At 36.3% G+C, this 18,959-nt stretch overlaps 1 long non-coding RNA gene across 12 annotated transcripts in view; it reads right to left on the bottom strand.

The window, feature by feature from the left end:
• The window catches only part of LOC148128257 (uncharacterized), a 299,527-nt gene that overhangs the window by 225,437 nt on the left and 55,131 nt on the right, over positions 1-18,959 (bottom strand). For 3 of the 12 annotated variants that reach the window (XR_015741139.1, XR_015741145.1, XR_015741146.1), the window contains exon 4: positions 18,121-18,264. This is a non-coding gene — a long non-coding RNA (uncharacterized LOC148128257). Of the gene's footprint in view, positions 1-1,953; positions 5,513-5,550; positions 7,560-11,139; positions 11,425-13,086; positions 13,287-16,928; positions 17,316-18,116; positions 18,265-18,959 lie in introns of those variants that run through there. The other 9 variants (XR_015741137.1, XR_015741136.1, XR_015741140.1 and 6 more) reach the window with 8 other exon arrangements.

Here is an 18,959-nt window from a genome sequence, read left to right as displayed (position 1 = left end):
GCCGAAAGAGCAGAATAACAATGCATACATATAATTTAAGAATTAGACAAAGCATTTAATGAATAAATCAATTACATACAACATTTAAAATATCAAATGTATTAATTAGTAAAGATTTTACATCTATAGTTACAAATGTGATTGTCACTACTGTTACACTTCAAAAGATTCCCATCTCTCAGAAATGTTGTCCCTCTAATGACATTGTCTCTAACTAACCGTGAATTATAATTTATTATAATCTTTGCATTTGTAGTTATACAAGAGTATTTGTATAATATATAATATATATTATATAATATTATTCATCCTATTTTAAAACTAAGAGGAGGAAGAGATAGTTCTGAATATACCATTGGTATTTCTCTTACAATTGATATAAGCTGATCATGGAATTTCTCCTTTTATGGATTCTTCTCCTTTTCACAACCATTGAAATATTGCCCTGTAAAAACTTTTCAACATCTAATATCCTTTAAGGAGGGATATGAAGAAGATAGAGAAGGGTAAAATTTCAAAAGACTATTCTAGATTTCAAAAGATTTAAGCTTATATGAAAGAGGCATACTTGAACCTGCAGATCTTAATAGCCTTAAATTTGCTTTAATTTCATGTGTGATTTCAATTAATTAAAATGGAGTGGAATCCTATAGCACTTTGTAGAAAATAATGAGGGGAGCGGGCAGGCAGGCAGGCAAGTAGGTAGGCTTAGTTCATATTTGGAATTGTCTTTGCAGTGTCACAGCCACATTTTTTTCTGCAAATGCTGTTTCAGTTGCAGAGTTCAGGTTACTAATTTTCCAATTTTGTTTACCAGTTTGATCCAAGAACCATTTCAGTGTTATAAGTTAATAAAAAAGAGGTCCAGCTCCTTTAATAAGAGAGCAAGTGAAACCATAAAATGTTGGGGCATCGTATCAGGGAAATTAACAGCCTGAGTGTTTAGGATTGCCAAATCCAATGAAGAAAATAGAAACTGAAGCACCAAGCCACAACATTTCTTGAGAACTCTCAGTGGCCCCTGAGCAAGAATTATTCAAATTCAATTTGTTGCCTTCTGCTTTCAATACATGCCACCAGGAGCAGTTTTAAATAACAGGCTTGAAGTAGGCATTCAAACCAGACAGAGACGTAATACACACACATCAAAACAAAGAAGGAAAGATCAGTTACCACAGGGGAGTGAGGAAGAAAGAGTGAAATGTGTTTGTGTGCAATGTTTAGATGCTAAGATTGAAAGGAAATATAGTTTTGCATTTCCTCATACACAAAAAAATCTCATTTGATGTGAATGAGATTGGAGGTATACATTTACAAAATTAATCATTAGTTGTTAGTATTTTACAATTCAGTTGTGCCCCAAGTGATCCTTTGCTCCACTTGTTAAACTTTTTAGTGTAAGGATGACAATTTCCATGAGAACCATGTGCTAGGCACACTTTCATTTTTTATTTAAAGTGACCTTCCCCTTGTGAGTTATCTAGGTATTTTGGAACAAAAATTTCCAAAGTTGTTTATGATGAAGGATACTAAGTTGGGGAAGACTGACTGAACTACTGAACTAGATGGATTTTGGACTGATTCAGTTCTCTGAAGAACTGAAAGAGCTTTTTGGATGAGAAACAAAATATTTTCAAAGGGGAGAAAACCCCTAAGAAAGTCAATTTGCTTTTTGGAAAAAAGCACTTCTGGGACACTTATATCTTAATATTTCATTTTCTTTACTTCAATTACAAATAAAGTAAAATGAAACCATTTTGTAAAATCTTGAAATATTTTGTGGGATGTCATGAAAATAGTTATTAGCAAATATATATAACATATGGACATTTCAAATTTCACATAAGAAAAGCAATAGCTGTAGAATCTCAAGGGCTGATCTTTTATCTGAATACTATCCAGCAAAAAAATTTTGTTAGTCTTCTATCAAAAATTAAGCAAAACATCATAGGATTACAAGTAAATATTCTTTATTTTAAGACAATATTGATTGTACCTTTAGCATATCTGTTTATACATCCTTAAAATTTATTTATAGAGATTTGCAAAACCTTTGCAAAAGCTATAGAGCAATTGTAATGCAATATAAATGAAATATGCATCATATTGGAGAAAAACCATTTAGACAGACAGACAGACAGACAGACAGACATTCTAACACTCCATGTTAGTACACTCAGTGCATGGATACTTCTAAAAGTCTACTTTAAGAGATACAATATCTTTTCATGGAAATGCCCACATAGAAAACTGCATATGTACAAAAGCAATGAAATCAAAATTAATATGGTGAATTGCCTAGAATACTCATTCTCAAATAAATATTTTCTCAGGAAAGTGAAATTATGCAAAGGAATACAACAGTTGCATTGAATGTAACAGTTTACATCATTTTAAAAAGGCTTGTGTTTTGGAAAATAATGTACCAAAGAAAAGTTATTTTGAACTCACTGTTCCTACCCTGTGCAAAATATTTTATGACTTCAATATATCATGCAAGTTCTGATGACTCTTTTTTGGTTGTTATTTTATATATGTCAAAACTGAGAATAATCTGCAAAGTAAAGATAGACATGACAGGATGACAGGATTTTTTCACATACAAGTATATGTTACCCAGTGTCAAACATAAATGAAAATACATGTTCTGTAGGCTTGGTGGCAGAAGAAATATTTAACATTTATGTCAAGTTTTCCTAACCTTTTACCTTCCAGAAGGGCTGGATTACAACTTTAGACCATAGAGGGAACAGGATTAGAGATTGCTAGAATGCTGACACATGCTATTGCAAATACCTTGAGTCAAAGAGCAGCAAAGCTTTTAGCTAAGAGGAGTAAAAAAAAGTAAATACTATTTCTTACTGTAAACATAATCAACCCCTTTAACCTAAAGATTGGAGCTGGGAGTTTTATTATAACAGGTCCAGAAAATCAATTGTAGTGAACTGTATAATTTTTTTATTTTAATTATTTTAATTTCTGCAGTTGTTAAAGAGTGCCCAACTCCATAAAGGCTCTAATAGGTAATTAAAGCATACTTGAAAGCATAATAAAACAAATATTTTGTACAAGACAACAACATTAAAAAAACAGGACAGAGGCTTGACAGATACCCTAACATCAGACCTTAAGGGACTTCTGGAATCCTTGGAGAATGGGTGCCATACTACTTATCTTGGGTAGAGGGGATGTTGTCCAGAGGGAAGAGTCTGTGACAGAGAAGCCATGCTTCTTTACTCCCAGAAGATGACATTTAATTGAAGGACCTGAAATACACCCACTCTGCCTGACATAATGGGCAAACAGAAACAACAGGAGATAGCAGGTCCCGTAAATAACCTAGCCCAATGCCATGAAGGGCTTTACAGGTGACAATCAGCATCTTGAATGCACACAGCATTTGATTGGTGACCAATGTAGATCATATAACAGTGATGACATATTGGTACAATGATAGCTGTAGCTTTTAGATAGTCTTCAAGGTCAGCCTCATGTAGAGTATATTCCAATAGTCCAATAGTAAGATGATCTTAGTATGAATGAGTGCCTAAAGGGGCCTGAGGGCCAAGGAAAAGGATGCAATGGAGCATCAGCTAAATCTGTGCAAAGATCCTCCTGGTTACAGCTGTCATCTGCTGCAAATCCAGAAGCCCACCCCACCTCCCAAGTTGCACAAGAGTTTTGAAAGAGGAAGTGCAAACTCATGCAAGATCAATGGTGAAAACATCCCTTATCTGGAGGCCCAAACAGCTATAGCCACTCAGCCTTGTCAAGATTGAGCTAAAGTCTGTTCCTCCCCATCCAACCCTGAATAGTCTCCAGACTAGTCTTCAGTACATAGACAGTTTCACCTGCACAGCTGGAAATTAAGATATATAGTTGGGTATCATCAGCATATTGAACCCCAAACTGATGGATACGGATTCATTCAGCAGTTTGACATAGATGTTATACAGGAGGGTAAAATTGTTGAATTCTGAGGCACCTCAGAAGTGATGGACTCAGTTGTGAAATGGGTAGAATATCTGAAGGATAAGGTTGGGGACAGAGTTTACTGGGAGGAAATGGTATTTCTGTGGTCACTAAGAATCAATTCTGAATTGATAGCATGTATTCTGATATTGATTCCTTTGATATGTGGTGACAGTTTAATTTGAGATATTTTCAGTTGATATAAAAGGGATTAGAATCAAAACTGTATTTTCTATTTCATGCACAGTTTAAGAAACACACAAGAGACTGAAAAATATATAAATTTCACTTTAACTTTAAGACACTTCTTAAAAGGAACTTCATTCAAATTTCATTTTAATTACATATTTTAATCTTAAGTGGGACATTTTTCTAATAAACATTGAACTATCAAACTTTAGATTTGCTTCCTTTTCTTTGTCAGGATAACCAGTGAAAAGAGGTGCTTTTTAAAATGTATTTTTTAATATTCAGTGAAGCAAATGTTTAACAGCTGTAATTTGAAATATGGAAAACTAAATGAAAGGCATATTTAGGATTTATAGAGTTGAAAATTAAGGACCTCTTGGAAAATGTAACTGTGATGAATAGAAAGTATGCTCCTAATGCAGGCATTTTTCATTATCGATACTTAAAATAATATTAACTTTAAGACCCTGACTACAATCTGGAATTATATATATGTTAAGGATTTAGATGAACCATCTGAAAAAATAATATGGATGAACATTATATTTTTATGATTAGTTAGAGCTAACTGTGACTAGTTAACTAGCAAATTTCTTGATTACAAAATAATGGAACTACACAAAACTGTGGAAACTTAATGTATAGATGTTTTTCCATTCCACAGTTTTGCAAAGGAGTAGTTTTACAGATGGGGTGCTGAGACTTGCATATTTGACCATTCATGGAGAAACCATATATCAAAAAGCTAGACTGAAAAGGAATGGCTACTCTATTGAAAATGGGTGCATGTTGCTAATTTATGTTACCTTTAATTTGCAGAGTTTTATCAAATCACTTCTCCTTTTTTTCTCCTTCTCCTGCCTAAAGTGTCTCCATTTTAAAAATTCTGTCTGTGACTAAGGAGCAAAACAGTTACAGTTTGGCAAGACAAAATACAAAGGAACATGAAGGATAGGGTTTTCTTTTTTAAAAAAGCTATCATCTACTGTGTATCACCTGATTGCAACAGATGGACCTTCATCTGTTTAAGTACACATGCACTCATTACTATATCTAGAATAACATTCTTTATGGAAATCAAATCCTTTGCAGTTCCTTCTTCTCAGTCTTTTTGTCCTCTTGCTACTATAGTCCTTCTGGAAGGCAAGGGGCACCATGAGCCAGGTCCCTGGGTGATGGAAGTTCCAAGATAACTGGTACTTGGTATGGCATCCTCTTTCTGGCAGGAGTGGGTTCTGTCAAGGCACAGTAGTTAGAATGCAGTACTGCAGGCTACTTCTGCTGCCTTCTGGCTGCCTGCAATTTGCCAGTTTGAATCTCATCAGGCTCAAGGTTGATTCAGCCTTCCAACCTTCCAAGGTGGATAAAATGAGGACCCAGATTGTTGGGGGAAATATGTTGACTCTATAAACCGCTTAGAGATGGCCGTAAAGCACTGTGAAGTCTAAATGCTATTGCTATGCTATTTTGCAGAGGTGCCTTTGCATAGGACCAACTTTGTCTTGCAGTGATGTTCTTAAAAACATAAGAAGGACCCTGCTGGACCAGGGCATCCACAGGAGGCTGTGAGATGGGGGGAGGGGAGTGTTAAAAAAAATAAGTCACAGCAGTCCTGTGCCTCATAAAAAGGGATGCAGTTTTGATCCCTTTGATGGAGTTTATGGCCATTTCTTTTACCCTGCTGCCAGGGATGCCCAGGTAAATGCTTAGGCTTATACCTGAAACAGCTGTTCATGCTTGTTATGCAGTGCAAATTCATAAAAACAAGATGTTGATCATGGAAAATCATGGAGGATACACATAATGGTTTGAGCATTCACATAATATAAGTATTGCAATATAGCAAGTGCAAAATTTAATTGAGTGCTGCTGTGGTGGTGGTGGCAGAAGATCAAAACTTCTGCAAACTTCAATAACTCTAGCATTCATTTTTGAGAAGAAAATGGCCTCTTGATATCTTTATTATCAGCAGACCTAATTAGAAAGGGCACAGCATGCATTATGGAACCATCTGTGTCTATTTTGTTTAGCATATTTCTGATCCAGAAAATATGTCTGAGAAGATGTCCAGTCATTCTCTCCTTCTTGTACTTTCTTTTTAATGTGGATAAATGTGTTAGAAATGCTAGGATATAAACTGGCTACATTCTGTAGCAGCTACCATGCAACACATTTGAAAAGGGGTGTACACTTTTCCAGACTGCATTTTGAAACATGATTGATTGATTGAATGCACTACATCTAGGGTGTCATGTGTCATGTGGAGTCCATGGGTACTGTGTTACTGATTTCTGAAGTTCATGCAAGACTATAATTATTTCCAAGAGGACAAATGGTTATATGTGAAACAATCTTGATGCTCAGAGCAACTCCAAGCCATATCAATGTAACAAGAAAGCAACAGAAAGTTTTGCAGTATGGAAGTGTATTTGTGGCTAATGAATGTTTTAGGCTTATGATAAATATCTAAGGCAAATGTTTCTCTGTGTCCCTGGGTAAAATATTAAAGAGTAATCACATGACTCATAAAATATGCTTTTATATCTTCTGGGTTACTTCTCTAGTCCTTCAGTCCAATTTTTATTTTCAGTGCATATTTCCTAATATTTAATGAATGAAACATTAAGCAGACATAACTGTAGTCAGAATAAATCAAATAAGTGCAATGTTTGAGACACAAAGCTGAAAATCTAGAGTAACAGACAACATAACTTTTGACAAGCCAACTGTGTTTAAAGCCAATTTCTTTTAGTCTTGCATTCCAGTGTAACAAGGGTGTACTCAAAAGATATGAAAGAAAGGTTGTTTTACTTATATTTGGTCAATGTTACATAGTAATGCCTAAAATGTTGCATTTCTCCATAAGGTTATCAATATACATACACATTTCCCTTCCTGCTATGCTGCTGTTCTTTTTTTTAGTTTTTGTCCTGCATAGATCTAAAATTGACTTCTTTCTGCATGGAAACCATCAATGCTCAATGCAACAAGAGGATCTCATCGGCTGGTTTTTCATGGATGCTGATACTGATTGGCTCTGAGAGAGAATAACTGGCCCAAGGCCACACAAATGGCTTTCATGTTTAGAGGGAGATGGAAATCTGAGTATCGTTCCTCCTAGTCCAGCACTTTAAGCTCTGAATCATGTTGGCTCTCACTCTCCAACTGTGTCATTTGGTAATTTGTAGCCACAACTCATATTCTCCACTTTATGTGTTGTATCTGTGCATTTGATTTTCTTATTGCACCTACTTTCAAGTTTCTTTCTTCTTTTTGTTTTTACTTTTTTTTAGCTTTTCCCCTTGATTTTTTACTTCCTTCAGAAAAAGGAATTAAAATATGTTCAGCCATTCCCCCGCAACTACTCACACACCTGTTCTAATGAGCCTTTGAACAACCTAGAAATGGAGAGAGAGAGAGAGAGAGAGAGAGGAGAGAGAGAGAGAGATCAAATAATTGTTATCTTAGATTGCAACATAGTGTTTTGAATCTCTCAAAGAAATAAGCGGTTATCGTAATATATATTTTGCATCACTTCATATCAATGAAAAGGAACAGTTTTAAGTGACAGCATGCAATTTATGGTGATCAAGTATCGATAAAAAATTATGCATTGTGATTGAGAAATGGCACCCAGTTCATAAGCAACCAGGGAGCTGCATTGGTGTTTTTAGGTCAGTAATCTACGAATGTGGTTGTGGTAGTGATTAAATGAGAACAGCTGTGTAAAGTTTCTGGGGGGAAATGGGATATAAAGAAAAAAAAAGATCAAGTACAATCTATTGTATTGCTACCTTATGTTTTTTTAAAATAAACATTGATTTCAGTCAGAGAAATCTGAGAATCTTTTCCTGTTGTAATTCTTCCCCATAAAGGTGTTATCACCTCAAAAGGAAAGACTCCTACTGTTGAGATTGATCAGTTTTGTGACAGATGTTGAGGTTACGGCACAGAAAATGTCCTACAATATCTGCACCATAGTCCTGGTCCCCCCCAGGAGTGCTCTTAAATATTTTGACATCAGTTTAATTATTTAAACCGAATGAATGAACTTTGCCATGTAAATGTATTTCTGTGTGAATTGGCCTTCTCAGATGCTACTAACTTACAGTAGTGCTGCATTTCACAGATTTCGGTAGGAAAAGATGCATTACAATTAAGGTTACCTTATTAGAAGTTCTAGGCATTCATCAAAAGAGAAGAATTTAATAAGTGAGTTTATAATCTCCTGTTTTCTTTGCCAAAACATTTCCAAGATATTTGGTATGTAGATGAGAACTTGAACTGGTGGCCGCTGGATACTATCATATTTAGAATCGTTTTAAGAATATAATATGCAATCACAGTTTGCATCATGACTTTTCAGTTAGAAGACATATAAAAGGGAACTTATTGCATTGGTTAAGGACTCCACAATTGACGGAGGGAAGAAGGGAAAGAGAGAAAGAAGGAGGGAGAGAGCTATCTTACAAGATCTTGGGAATAAACTAATTTCCAAATGATATAAAAAAGAAAATTCCAGATGAGCATAATTAAAGTATTTTCCTTTTTACAACTGGAGTTTTGGAGTGAGCAATATTTTATTTATTTTAAACACCTATTTCATGCACTTTGGAGCAAAAAAATATTGATGTTGGAAAGTAATACTTTTGCTGTGTAATCTAATGTACTAGCTGTGTAATCAGGATATACTGAGTGGTACACAATGGAGTGGCCTGTGTATGTATACAACCAATGGACAATATACATATACATATAATCCTTGAATTAAGAGAAAATGTGACAGTTCAGAGTTGAATAGTCTCTTTCTTTCTTTCTTTCTTTCTTTCTTTCTTTCTTTCTTTCTTTCTTTCTTTCTTTCTTTCTTTCCTTGTAAATGGGGCTTCATAAAGAAACAAAATACATGACTACAAATAAACATTTGGAGCATTAAAGAGGCAACAGAGCAGGATAAGGACCCTGATATTTTCCAGATGTTGCTAAACAACATAGTGAACTTAGTCAATGAGAAGAAAAGGTGGAAGATCCAGGTCGATGACATCTGGAGTTATACAGATTTTCCCTCCTTATTCTAGGGCAGTGTTTCTCAACATGGCCATTTTAAGATGCATGGACTTCAATTCCAAGAATTCTGGGAGTTAAAACCCACAATTTTAAATTCGCTATGGTTGAGAAACATTGTTCTAGAACAGGGCTGTCAAACTTGCAGCCCATGGGCCAGATGCGTCACACACTGGCCATTGCCACGGCCAGTTTAGTGAAGGGAAAAAAAGTCTTGATATGTCACGTGACACCACCATGATGCCCACAAGTTTGACACCCCTGTTCTAGAGGGTGGGGAAACACACTTTGTTCTATTAGTACCATTCTCCTAAATTGTAAGGATGGTTTCATTTGGGAATAAGTTTTCCTGAACTCATTTGGCATTATTTCTAAATCACTACTGCTATGAAACACTAGGATGAAGTGACTTTAGCTTGTTGGCAGGCCAGATCTGTCTTCTGATGATATCGGCCTTAAAATTTTATACAGAAAAATACACTGAATTTCTCCATAAAAGGGTTCCAGAAGTCTTTAAATAATCAATAGCACAATATTTATACATTTCTTTTTTCTTTCATCCATTACTCTCTTTGCAAGTGTTAAGAGAAAGACATACTTGGAAAACAATGCTAACTGTTGTTGTTTTTCATGCTAATTAAGTCTATGAATTTTAATTTTCACCAGGATTCTGTAAATAATGCCAACTATGAAGAAAAAAAATTTAAAAGTTAGCTGTTTAGCATTTTTAACATCCTGAAAATTAGTTCTACACTAATTATTTGGTGACTGACTTGTTATGATTTGTGTAAGGAAAAGGGGGTAGAGTATAAAACAGCATCCCTCCCCTGTAATGCTGCTTCAAAAATGTCTTTCATTTTAATGTTCTTGTTTATTCCTTCCTTTGTGTTAGGGGCTTCTTTTATCTGGTGGATGGGGGTGGCAGCAGGGAGACACACGATAAGCAAAGGAAGGGAAATATATCAGAGTGTTCAGAGAGATATGAGACACCTGAAGATTATAAGAAGAGGAAAAAAAAAGTAACTTTTTCTCAAAATCTTTGAATATGAGCTCAGTTATAATGATTAGCAGCAGAGCTTTTCAAAAGATTCTGCTGATTTGATTTTTCTGGCAGAAAAGAACAATTTGGGGTTATGAAGTCAGTAATATGTTCCGAAAATATCCCGATTATAAGGAGTTTTTGTCTCCCCCTCCCCCACTCCAGTTTCCTTCGGTGCTATTATTTTATCATTTCCAGATGCTTTGGCATGATTTCTGCCTCCCTTTTTTTTGAGTCAAAAGGGCATGTCCAGCCAATCAGGGAATGCGTAGCTAAGGGGAGAGCATGATAATTCAATGCAGCCAATCAAATTAGGTGAGCTGATGATATCATCGACAGCAGTCATTGAAGAAAGCAATATAAAGATTTTATTAGCAACTATTGCATAATCGGTGGCTCCATTGAAGAGCCCTTCATCACAAGTTCAAAGGTGAGACCTGCCAAGGGTGGATTCCTGCAGGCAGATACTTAATTTGCAAATTGGCAAAGTATCATGAAAGGTTATTGTAAATTTTTTTGCTATCTGCATATGTTCCTATATTCAGAGCTTGCCGTCTCCTAAACATGACTTCAAAATGTTGTATTTTTCAATATATTTAATTTTCAGTGAGAAGGAGTTCAATCAGAATGACTTCCTTCCACTCATCCATTCAAAAGCTCCAATATGCGTATTTAAAAATCTACATAATGTACAAAACCATTTTTTTGAATGATGCTGAAACAGCTTGGTCAGCAGATATGTAGGGAAGCTAGGCTGTAGTTTATACACTTAATTAAAATTAAATGAATGTCCTGACGTATACAGTATAATATTAGTTTCTTGTGTTATTTTAAGACTGGGTAAAAAAAAATAATCTGCAGAAGAAATCAGGGAGATGTTGAAGTCATCAGATTTATTATTTTTAGAAGAGTAGAAGACTATATTGTTTATTTTAGGAGATAATGTTGATTGTATCATTCTCAGGGAATGATCTGTGTGCCGCATCTGTTGCGCTGGTAACATTTTCCTGTCTGATGCAGAAGATGATGTTGCACTGCAGAATTCACACTGTAAGGTCAGGCTAGCTGTCCCCAAAGAAGCTTCTTGGATGAGAAGCAAAATGTTTTTTTAAAAAACCTAGAAAGTCCAGTTGCCTCTTGAAAAAGCACCTTTGGGACATGACCTAGTAAGAATGGACAGTAAGAATGATTGAGAATCTGCATAGACATCAGGCTAGCTGTAACCCAAATGTCTTCTCAGATCTGAGAAAGACAAAGCAGTGTTGCAGTTCTTTTTTGACTGATTCATTTTCTCCCTCTTATCTGTTTTCAAAGTATCAAATATTACTTTGCTTTACTATTATGACTTGAGGTAATAAAAATACTTGGGTGATATTAGCCAAGGCAAATTCAAGTTGTCAACCTAGTGTGTTCCAGTTGTGTGGAGATTGCAGCTCCTAGGCTTCTATCCAGTCCAGTCAAAGAGACATAATAAACTCTACCTTTTCATCTCCCCATCATCATCTAGACTGTGAGATTGGGTCCCTTATCAGCTGAAGTAAAAACAGTTCTAAAATGGCCACAAACAAACATACAAGGTTTAGGACAAGAGTTAAAATAGCTCCAGATTTGGGGAACCTTTGGGCAAATCAGGGGTGTCTTCAGGGTATGCCAAAAAGATGCAAGACAGCACCCAAAATGGTGCAATAGAAGTTCCACCTGTTCTCAAGTGGTCTTCCTCATTTGGTCTCGGGCTTGGCTAAGTTTCCTGAGAATAGAAGCAGTGCTCTGAGCAACTCAGCAATGGAACCTAACCTAGGTTAGTTATGAGATTTAACTAGAGTTTAAATAAAGGGCAAAAGACCAAGAAAGAATAATCTTAGAGTGCTGCAGTAGGAAAAAGATAATTAAAAGGGTAATCAGGGTTTGATATCAAGTGCTGAAAAAAGTTTTGGGCATAGCCCTCAGCTTGTTGGATTGGATCAAATGGCACATGACATTAAAGGATCTAAGGTGTACATTTTAAAATACAGTTGTCATCATATTGGGAAGACTACTGTATGCTTATCTCTGGTAGCATTCCTGTTGCTATTTACCAATCTTTATTCTTCCAAGTAAATAATAATTTGTAATAATAATGTATTAAACTTGCGTACTGCCCTGCCCCCAACAACTCTGGGTAGTTCACAACAATCAAATAGCAAAATAACAACCAAATTAAAAAAGATAAAGATAAAAAAGTTGGCCAGCATGACGGGTTCCTATAGAATAAAGCAAAGACTCTGAACAATAAACAAATAATCTCCCTGATTATATGAATGTCTACTCTGTTCTCTCTTGCACAGTGCTAATGCTGTTTCCATATGAAACCTACATCTACTATGTGAATAGCGTTTACAGTTAAGGATAGTTTCAGACTGTACCTGTGTCGTAGATATATGATTAAGTGAAGGTGGTATAGATTGAACCAGGCAGAATGCATGGATATATTGATGCGTATGGTGGGTTTTTTAAAAAAACCTTGTTATATGTCAGCCTGGGAGGCATAGAAAAATAGGTATCCTTTGCTCCAGCCCCAACATATTCCTATAGTAAGGATTCCTGCTTGTCAAATTATATGAGTAACGCTGATTCAATTTTTTTTACCACCAGTTCTGTGGGTGTGGCTTGGTGGGCATGGCAGGGGAAAAATACTGTAAAATCTCCATTCTCACTCACTCCAGAAGGATAGTATAAAATCTCCATTCCCACCCACTTCAGGGGAAGGATACTGTAAAATCCCCATTCCCTCCCCAATCCTGGGGGAAGGTTACTGCAAAATCCCATTCCCTCCCCACCCCACTAACCTGCTTTCCAGCTCCGTTCTCCTGTGCAGGGAACAAAAGAAGACCCAGCAGATCATCTGGGACTCGGGAGGCAGAGAATAGATGGGGGTGGGGCCAGTCAGAGGTGGTATTTGCCGGTTCTCCAAATTACTCAACATTTCTGCTACCAGTCCTCCAGAACTGGTCAGAACCTGCTGAATACCATCTTTAGACCAAGCCCCCTGTCCTGCTATATGGGAAATAAAAGGGCCCATTCAGACAGGAAATGGTGAATTCCAATCATTGATACTGGATGTTATTTCCTTGTGAATAAAAGGAAACAATACTGAAATATCCATGGAAAAATAATGATACAGTACACAGATGCTACTCAGTTTCACAGTTAAAGCTTGTGGGACCATGTTCTGTTATTCTTATTCTTTACATTTAAATGGAAAACCAGTACTTGTTTCAGCCAATTATGAAGAGTTGTAGCTCTAACACCTTCAGGGAGATTAGAGTATATTGTTTATCTTGATCTATGATGAACCAAGTAGATATTGGTTCCTTTGAGGCATGTGGTGGCTCATTATGATTGGCTCATTATGATTAAGGTGTTAGAAATCCTGAAGAGCGCAGTGGCTACACATTTGTTGGCAAAAGGTGGTTATAACATATGATGTCAGCATGTAAAAGACCCCAAGGAGCCTAAAGGGCAAAGGAAGGCAGAGGGAAACGCTAACTCTTGTAGCCCACCCAGAAAGTAAGATTTAGGAAATTTCTTCTTGGGTTGTTTAACATATTTGCTGCAGTAGTAAGAATGGACAGCTTCTTTAATTCCAGATCTTTCTTATTGCTAGATTAGGTGCTTGCCTCCTGGGTTTTGAGACAATACAAACCAATGTTATTAAATTCCTCTATAAACATCTGAGAATTTCAGAGTGGAACTCAAAATCTCTAAAGGCAACGTCTCAAGACTTTTTCAAAATTAAATCGATTAAAATTTTTTAAAAGTCACCCTATATAAACATTACCACTGTGTTTATGCAGATGTCTTTTTCAAGACTTCAGCAGCCAAAGCCAACATCGCTATCCTTCATCTTCAGCTATTTCCTTCAAAGCATTGAAGAAATGTTTGTTTTGCTGCCCTCTAGTGTTAATAGTTTGCAGCCATTTGAAATCATTAAATATAAACTTTCCGTCCTATTTTCTCCCCAGTAATTAACTATCATTGGACATAAAGTGACACTTAGGCTTTCCTAAGTGTCACTTCTACAAAATCCTGAAACCCCCAATTTTTGTCCCTGGAGAAAAGAACTTCTTCTCTAGAAATGATCAGTTCCCAAGGATGGGATACAGATAGTTCTCAATTATGACCTGTTGTTTAAACTATCATTCGAAGTTACAACAGACCTAAAAAAGAAACTATTTTGTGGTCTTTCCTCAAAACTACAACTGCCCCCCCCCCAGTCATGTGATTGCATTTCAGATGTTTGGCCATCAGCTTGCATTTAAAACTGCATTTTGCAACCACATGATGACAATTTGTGGCTATTTTGCTACTTTCCAGCAGAAAACCAAAAAAAGGCCATTGGATATGCTGGATTCACTTGAAGACCACATGATCTGTAAAAATGCATGTCAACCCATTTAACCAATAAGCAAAAGAAAGGTATACATTTTGGATATGATTTTTTATTATTATTTTGGCCCTTTTACAGTCTTTCATTATTTTAAAATCCAAGAGTCTCAGGGAATTACTTTACCTAATTCAGCATTAAAAAAAAATTCATCTAAAATATTATTGCCTCATCCAGCAATCAGAGATGAGTCAGGCATACTGACATTTAGACTTGAAGTCTATCACATATGCAAGAGATCATTGAGAACTCTGATAGTTCAGAAGTACCAAAGATTTGGACAAGATCTAATGTTGAATGTATAGAATAGGATAGGATAGGATCAGGGGTGGGATTCAAATTTTTTAACAACTGATTCTGTGGGCGTGGTTTAGTTGGTGGGCGTGGCTTGGTGGTCATGTGACTGGGTGGACATGGCTTAGTGGTCATGTTATTGGCTGGGTGTGGCCAACTCAATATCACTCACATCGAGGCACGCATCTCCTCACCTGCCCTCTCGTGACTGTGGGGATGCTGCAACAGTCGCAAGTGTGAAAAAGGTCATGTCACTTTTTTCAGTGCCATTGTAACTTTGAATGGTCCACACAAGCAAAGTATTAGAAAAGGAGGGCAAAAAAACTCCAGAGAAGTTCCAAAGACAGGAAGTCTAGTCCTGCCAAGAATGTAATAAGGGTAAACGGAGAGGCAGTTTCTGTAAGCAGCACCAGAATGTTTCCTTCCTGCCTTTTTTACAGGATTAGGCCAGTAATTTCTTCTAACAACTGGTTCTCCGAACTGCTTAGAATGTTAACAACGGGTTCTAGCAAATAGGTGCGAATTGGAAGAATCCCACCCCTGGATAGGATAGGATAGGATAGGATAGGATAGGATAGGACAGGACAGAACAGAACAAATAGAATAACAGAGTTGGAAGGGACCTTGGAGGTCTTTTATCCAACTCTCTGCTCAGGCAGGAAATCCTATACAATTTCAGACAAATGATTGTCCAATTTCTTTTTTTTAAACTTCCAGTGTTGGAACACCCACAACTTCTGGAGGCAAATCATTCCACTGATTAATTGTTCTCACTGTCAGGAAATTTCTCCTTAGTTCTAGATTGCTTCTCTCCTTGATTAGTTTCCATCTATTGCTTCTTGTCCTGCCTTTAGGTCCTTTGGAGGATAGCTTGACTCTCTCTTCTTTGTGGCAGTCCCTCAGATATCAGAACACTGCTGTCATGTCACCCCTAGTCCTTCTTTTCATGAAACTAGACATACCCAATAAATGACACCAGCCCTCTTGACCATAATCCCTGGAAAAACCCTTAAAAAGATAACCAAGCAGTGGGTTTGTAAGCAGTTAGAAAAGAAGTGTTTACTGGAAGACAGCATAGATTTGTTAAAAACATGTCATAACAGATGAATCACAATTTATATGGGTATCTTACAAAGAAGACTGGTTTAGCAGAACACAAACCACAATTTATTTGTTAATTTGCTTTAACAGAGAACAAAACTGCCTTTCCTTCAACCTCCCAGAAAGCTGAAGTTATCATGAAGCACCAGAGTAATTACAAGAATTATCACCACAACCCTCATAGAAGAGATTTGCTGAATATTATTCTGGGATCAACCCTACTAGAATATAGATTATTGGTGTCTGAATAATTGGATGGAGTTTATTTTTATTTGTATATTATAGAAACCTCTTTCTCAGTGGTCCCATGGTTATATGCATTATATATAGTTATATTTACATACATAGTGTGTTGTGAGTTAATTTTGTGAGTTTGCTTGCTAGCAAATTTTATGTGACAGACTCAGGTAGCCGATGGCAGAAAGATAGATCTCTGAGCAAATCTGTGATTCTGTGAGCAGTTCAATCTGCCTGCCTGCTTTGCCTGATCTTGGGTAAAAGTTGCTCTTTTTTAATAAAAAATTCAATATTTACATACAAGTCCTGCCCAGCTAGTCACATGACCACCAAGCCACACCCACAAATTAGGCCACAACCACAGAACCAGTTGTTAAGAAATTTAAATCCCACCCCTGAATGCACAGCCAATTTCAGTCTGTACAGCTGGTCTAAAAATAATATGCTTTATTCTAAAAAAATATATAGGTGTAAATATCTGAGAAATGCTTTCCTAAAGTATTTCAAGTAGGACAACAGAGAAGTCAGAATTTTTCAGATGTTTGTAATAAGAACATGTAACACAATAATAGTGATTATAAATAATAGAGCAATCATTTAATTTTATGGTCAACCAGTGAAAGTAAGTCACTATTCGGCCTGTTGAAACAATCATGGTGGGTATGAGAAGTATGAACAGAGATAAATTTATCCTTAGATGTTTAAGAATCATCACAAAGAATCAAATTAGAAAAAAAAAGACTCATGATTGAATGTATGCATGCACAATGCATTGATAAAGTAGAATTTCCAGCAAATCTAGCCAATCTTTCTTCTAAAATAATTTTGTTCAAATTCTCAATTCACTGAATTTAATCCGATTCAATTACTTTTTATCTATTACTACAAAAAAGGAAAGGACAGATAAAAGTTAGAGGTCTGACAAAGGCTGCGCTTGCGATGGTGTGGTGTATTTTCAGCTATGTAGAACGATCAGCTGGAAAAGAAAGTGAATGTAACCTGGAAAGAAAGAAAAATCAGGAAATAAAAAGAAATCATTGTTCACCATCTTTGTGTTCCATGTGATGCATTGGCAGGGGATCCTAGGAAGCCAATGGGTCTTGCTGAAAGGAAAATGAGAGGTGAACAAAGCTCTAATGAAGCTTGCTTTAAACATTTGCAAAGAAAAAAAAAGAACTTGGGCGGAGGGAAGGAAGAAGAATGCTATTGCAAGTTCCAGGAAAGGAGGAAGGAAAAAAAGGAACGAAGGAGAGATTTTTCCACTTCATGAGAACCATGGGGTTCCATATCTGCAAACCTTGAGAATCGAGCAGAGTGGCTGGGCAGACACAAAGGGACACAAATAAAGAGATACAAAAGGAAGAGGGTGGGGGAATGTTTCTGAGAGAATATTTCTATCTTGGAAATCTGTTCAATGGTAGCAAGATTATTATACACATAAAGGTGGAAAGACTCTAAAATACCCACAATGGAAAAATGGTTGGTGAAGTAAGTAGAAAATGTTGAATTGGCAAGACTGATCTGTTTGATTAGGGGGAGAGGGGCGGGAACCAGCTATACTTTTCATTGACTGGAAACCTTTATGGAAGTTATGCTAAAAATGGGGTGGGAGAAAATGAACTTGTGATTTATGGGTTTGACAAAAAGAAAAGGTAGCATATGGAAAGAAGGGAGCTATGATATCATTTTAGAGAGGATAAAATACAAATGCATTTATAACTGCTATAAAGATCAGAAGCAGCCTTATTTTTTTTCTCTCTTTCTTTTCTGTCTCATTAATATTATTTCTTTCTTATTTACTCACCATGTTACTTTCCTTTTCCTTCTTTCTTTCTTTCTTTCTTTCTTTCTTTCTTTCTTTCTTTCTTTCTTTCTTCCTTCCTTCCTTCCTTCCTTCCTTCCTTCCTTCCTTCCTTCCTTATTTGTATTGTTTTATTCTGTAAAAAACCTTCAATAAAAATAATTTTCAAAAAGAAATCTGTTAATGTAATATTAAAAGTTGAGATTCAGTGAGAGGTATATTAGTTTGTACTGGGAGACAAAGTTTCAGTTGAGTGTTCCTTGAAGGTACTTCCAAAGGCTAAATACCCAAAGAATTTCATCTTTATTTTATTTATTTTATTTTATTTATTTATTTTGTCAAGCATGCATTTGATAATATATATAAGTATAAGCATGATTGTTAATACATGAAATAGATATGAATAAAAGGGAACATTAAGGCAGGAGTGGTAGACATGTTGGTGTGCTTATGCATGCCCCTTACACAGGTCAACAGTAGACAGGTTAAAATGTTTGGGGTTAGTGGAAGAAACCACAGAGTCAGATAGAGTATTCCAGGCATTGACCACTCACTCTGTTGCTGACTTAGTATTTCCTGAAATCGAGTTTTGTGCGGTTTACCCTGAGTTTGTATCTATTATGTGCTCATGTATTGTTGAGGTTGAAGCTGAAGTAGTCATTGACGGGTAGGACATCTTTGGTGTCTAAAAACTACGTCGGACACTGCCTACAAGTGTATGTCCCATATGCCAAGATTATTTAAGACATAAACAGCATCTGGATAGTATATCCCAGCTAGGATGAATAGTGGAGTATAGTGTATTTCCTGACTATTAGCATGAAGAATGATTACTACTCAGT

The sequence above is a fragment of the Pseudonaja textilis genome, chromosome 1, assembly GCF_049901715.1.
Source record: "Pseudonaja textilis isolate UNSWEBS1 chromosome 1, rPseTex1.2, whole genome shotgun sequence".
NCBI lineage: Eukaryota > Metazoa > Chordata > Lepidosauria > Squamata > Elapidae > Pseudonaja > Pseudonaja textilis.
This window is presented reverse-complemented; position numbering and strand designations above follow the sequence as displayed.